This window comes from Gracilinanus agilis, chromosome 5, assembly GCF_016433145.1.
Source record: "Gracilinanus agilis isolate LMUSP501 chromosome 5, AgileGrace, whole genome shotgun sequence".
NCBI classification, from domain to species: Eukaryota; Metazoa; Chordata; class Mammalia; order Didelphimorphia; family Didelphidae; genus Gracilinanus; species Gracilinanus agilis.
The window spans coordinates 288,506,581-288,512,279 of record NC_058134.1 but is presented as its reverse complement, the minus strand read 5'-3'; positions in this window follow the sequence as shown (position 1 = coordinate 288,512,279).

The window sequence follows — 5,699 nt, the reverse complement described above, 5'->3', positions numbered from 1 at the left end:
ATAGTGATAAAGTTCTTAAGAGTTATAAGTATCCTCTTCCTGTATAAGAATAGAAATGGTTAAACTTTTTTGAATCTCTTATGCTTTCTCTTTCTTGCTTACCTCTTTATGTTCCTCTTGTGTCAAATTTTCTGTTCAACTCTACTCTTTTCTTCAGGAATGCTTGAAAGTCTCTATTTAATTAAAGACCCTTTTTTCCCATGAAGAATTATACTTGACTTTGCTGGTTACTTGATTCTTGTTACAATCCTGGCTACTTTAAAGTAGAAGCTGCTAAATTCTGTGTTAGCTTGACTAGATAATCAAGGGGCTTGGAATATGGAATACCCAGCAAAGCCAAGTATAATTCTTCAAGAGGAAAAAGGGAGACTTTCAACCATTTTTGATGAAGAGATAGAAGACAATGAAGCCAAGATTACAATGAAAAATCACCTATCATGGGGAATTAAACATAATATTTCCAGGGAAAGGGGAATGACTATTTAATTAGAGAATTTCAAGTATTCCTGATGAAAAGACCCGAGCTGAACAGAAAATTTTAGGTAAACAGAGAAAAGAAAGCAAAAGGGATATGATAAAGTTAAAATATTTATATCCCAACACAGGAAGATGACCCTTGGAACTCTTTAAAATTTTATCATTATTAGAGCAGTTAAAAGGAGTATAAATAGAGGACACAGGAGTAAATTGACTAGGATGGGGAGTATCAAAAAAAGTCTAGAGGTAAAAAAAAAGGATTGCACTGGAAGGAGAGGGAAGAGAGATGTAGAATGGGGTAAATTATCTCACAAGAAAAGGCATGAAGAAGCTAATATAGTGCAGTAGAAGGTGGGGCTGGCAGGAAATGTTTGAACCTTACTCTCACTGGAATTGCCTCAAAGACGTTGATGGTCAGAAGCAAAAAATATTTTTGAAGAGAGACAGGGTAAAGGAGAGAGACAGGGAAGGATAAACAGAGGGAAACAGGATGTAGGAAAATACAGTTAGCAGTCATAACTGTTCATGTGAATAGAATGAACTCAAACATAAAAAGGAAGTGCAGAGTAGAATAAACAGCCAGAATCCTACTGTATGTTGTTTGCAAGAAATACTTTTGAAGCAAAGAGACACACAGAGTAAAAATAAGAGCCTAAAACGGACACTATTACGTATCAACTAAAGTTTTTTAAAAATCAGGGATATCAATCATGATCTCATACAAAGCAAAAGCAAAATTAGATCTAATTAAAAGAATAAGCAAGGAAACTACACCTTACTAAAAGATACCACAGACAATGAAGAAATGTCAATACTAAATATACACAGCAAATTTTATAGCATCCAACTTTATAAAGACATTAAATAAGTTACAAGTAGAAATAGAATTAAACTATACTAGTGGGAGACTTAAATTTTTCCTTCTCAGACCCAGATAAATCTAACCAAAAAATAAACAAGAAAGAAGTTAAAGGGGTAAATAGAATTTTAGAAAAGTTAATATGATAGACCTCTGGAAAAGTTGAATATGAACAGAAAGAAATATATTTTTTCTCAGTGGTATATGGCACCTACAAAAAAAACTGACCATTTATTAAGACAAAAACTTCACAACCAAATGTTGAAAAGTGTAGATATTAAATGCTTTCTTTTCATATAACAATTCAATAAAATTATATTCAACAAAGGGCTATGGAAAGATAGGTCAAATTTAATTAGAAACTAAATAATCTAATCCTAAAGAATGAATGGATCAAAGAACAAATCATACAATCATTAATTTCTTTCAAAAGAAAGACAAAAGAACAAAATTTATGGGATGCAGCCAAAGCAATACTTAAGGGAAATTTTATATTTCTAAATACTTACATCAATGAAATAAAGAAAGAACAAATCAATGAACTGGTCATACAACTAAAAAACTAAAAAAATAATAAGTTAAAAATTCCTAATTAAATATCAAATTGGAAGTCCTGAAAATCAAAGGAGAGATTAATAAAATCAAAAGTAAGAAAAGGCATTAAACTAATAAGTAAGACTAGGAACTGTTTTATGAGACGAAAACATAAAACAGATAAAATATAATTCAATTTGATTTTTAAGAAGAATGAAGAAAAACAAATTACCAGTATCAAAAATTAAAAGAATGAGTGCACCACTAATGAAGAGGAAATTAATACAGGTATTAGGAAACTATTTTGGCCAAGTATATGCTAATGCCCTAACACTCTAAGTAAAATGGATGAATATAATTTGCCCAGACAAATAGAATGTTTAAATAAACCAGTCTGGGGAAAAAGAAACTGAATAAACCATCAATGAATTCCCTAAGAAAAAAATCCCATAGCCAGATGGATTCACAAGTGAATTCTACCAAACATTTAGAGAACATTTATTTCTAATACTACAAAAACTATTTGGGAAAATAGTTTAAAAAGGAGTCCTATGGTGCTGATATCTGAACCAGGAAGAACACAAACAGAGGGAGGAAATTATAGACCAAGTTCTCTAACGAATATTTATACAAAATTTTTAAATAAAATAAAATACTAGCAATATATCAAAGGTAACCAAGTGGGATTTTTTTAAACATTTATTAATATTCGTTTTTAACATGGATACATGATTCATGCTCGTACTTTCCCCTTCACTCCCCGCACTTCCCCCACCCATGGCTGAAGCACATTTCCACTGGTTTTAACATGTGTCATTGATCAAGACCTATTTCCAAATTGTTGATAGTTGCATTGGAGTGGTAGTTTCGAGTCTACATTCCCCAATCATGTCCACCCCAACCCATGCTTTCAAGCAGTTATTTTTCTTATATGTTTCTTCTCCTGCAGTCCTTCCTCTGAATGTGGGTAGCATCTTTTCCATAAATCCCTCAGAGCTGTCCTGTGACATTGCATTGCTGCTAGTACAGAAGTCCATTACATTCTATTTTACCACAGTATATCAGTCTCTGTGTACAATGTTCTTCTGGCTCTGCTCCTTTCACTCTGCATAAATTCCTGGAGGTCATTCCAGTTCACATGGAATTCCTCTAGTTTATTATTCCTTTGAGCACAATAGTATTCCATCACCCACATATACCACAGTTTGTTCAGCCATTCCCCAATTGAAGGGCATATCCTCCTTTTCCAGTTTGTTGCCACCACAAAAAGCTCAGCTATAAATATTTTTGTACAAGTCTGTTTATTTATGATCTCTTTGGGGTACAACCCCAACAATGGTATGGCTAGATCAAAGGGCAGGCATTTTTTTATAGCCCTTTGAGCATAGTTCCAAATTGCCAGCCAGAATGGTAGGATCACTTCACAACTCCACCAGCAATACATTAATGTCCCAATTTTGCCACATCCCCTCCAACATTCATTACTCTCCCCTTCTTTCATTTTAGCCAATCTGCTAGATGTGAGGTGATACCTCAGAGTTGTTTTGATTTGCATTTCTCTAATTATTAGAGATTTAGAACACTTTCTCATGTGCTTATTGATACTTTGATTTCTTTATCTGAAAAATGGCTATTCATGTCTCTTGCCCATTTATCAATTGGGGAATGGCTTGATTTTTTTTTAAAATTTAAACATTTATTAATAATCATTTTTAACATGGTTACATGATTCATGCTCCTACTTTCCCCTTCACCCCCCGCACTCCCCCCACCCATGGCCGACGCACATTTCCACTGGTTTTGTCATGTGTCCTTGATCAAGACCTATTTCCAAATTGTTGGTGGTTGCATTGGTGTGGTAGTTTCGAGTCCACATCCCCAATCATGTCCACCCTGACCCATGCGTTCAAGCAGTTGCTTTTCTTATATGTTTCCTCTCCTGCAGTTCTTCCTCTGAATGTGGGTAGCATCTTTTCCATAAATCCCTCAGAGCTGTCCTGGGTCATTGCATTGTTGCTGATACAGAAGCCCATTACATTCGATTTTACCACAGTATATCAGTCTCTGTGTACAATGTTCTTCTGGCTCTGCTCCTTTCACTCTGCATAAATTCCTGGAGGTCATTCCAGTTCACATGGAATTCCTCTAGTTTATTATTCCTTTGAGCACAATAGTATTCCATCACCCACATATACCACAGTTTGTTCAGCCATTCCCCAATTGAAGGACATACCCTCCTTTTCCAGTTTGTTGCCACCACAAAAAGCTCAGCTATAAATATTTTCATACAAGTCTGTTTATCTATGATCTCTTTGGGGTACAATCCAGAAACAATGGTATGGCTGGATCAAAGGGCAGGCATTCTTTTATAGCCCCTTGAGCATGACTCCAAATTGCCAGCCAGAATGGCTGGATCAGTTCACAACTCCACCAGCAATGCATTAATGTCCCAATTTTGCCACATCCCCTCCAACATTCATTACTCTCCCCTTCTTTCATTTTAGCCAATCTGCTAGGTGTGAGGTGATACCTCAGAGTTGTTTTGATTTGCATTTCTCTAATTATTAGAGATTTGGAACACTTTCTCATGTACTTATTGATACTTTTGATTTCTTTACCTGAAAATTGCCTATTCATGTCTCTTGCCCATTTATCAATTGGGGAATGGCTTGATTTTTTATACAATTGCTTTAACTCCTTGTATATTTGAGTAATTAGACCCCATCAGAGGTTTTCAATATAAAGATTTTTTCACAATTTGTTGTTTCCCTTCTGATTTTGACTACATTGTTTTTGTTTGTACAAAAGCTTTTTAGTTTAATATAATCAAAACCATTTAATTTACATTTTGTAATTTTCTCTAACTCTTGCTTGGTTTTCAAATCTTTCCTTTCCCAGAGATCTGACAAGTATACTATTTTGTGTTCACTTAACTTATTTATAGTTTCCCTCTTTATATTCAAGTCATTCACCCATTCTGAATTTATCTTGCTGTAGGGTGTGAGATGTTGATCTAAACCTAATCTGTCCCATATTGTTTTCCAATTTTCCCAGAAGTTTTTGTCAAATAGTGGATTCATGTCCCAAAAGTTGGGCTCTTTGGGTTTATCATACACTGCCTTGCTGACGTCACTTACCCCAAGTCTATTCCACTGGTCCTCCCTTCTGTCTCTTAGCCAGTACCATATTGTTTTGATGACTGCTGCTTTATAGTATAGTTTAATATCTGGTACTGCTAGGCCCCCTTCCTTCACATTTTTTTTCATGATTTCCCTTGATATTCTTGATCTTTCGTTCTTCCAAACGAACTTTGTTTTAGTTTTTTCTAATTCAGTAAAAAAGTTTTTTGGTAGTTTGATAGGTATGGCGCTAAATAGGTAAATTAATTTGGGTAGAATGGTCATTTTTATTATGTTAGCTCGTCCTACCCATGAGCAATCAATGGCTTTCCAATTGTTTAGATCCAGTTTTATTTGTTTGGAAAGTGTTTTGTAGTTGTTTTCATATAATTGCTGTGTTTGTTTTGGTAGGTATATTCCTAAGTATTTGATATTGTCTAGGGTGATTTTGAATGGTGTTTCTCTTTCTACTTATTGCTGTTCTAGTGTGTTGGAAATGTATAGAAATGCTGATGATTTATGTGCATTTATTTTGTATCCTGCAACTTTGCTAAAGTTGTTGATTATTTCTACAAGCTTCTTAGTTGATTCTCTAGGATTTTTTAAGTAGACCATCATATCATCTGCAAAGAGTGATAGCTTAGTCTCCTCCTTGCCTATTTTGATACCTTCAATTTCTTTTTCTTCTCTAATTGCAACTGCTAGTGTTT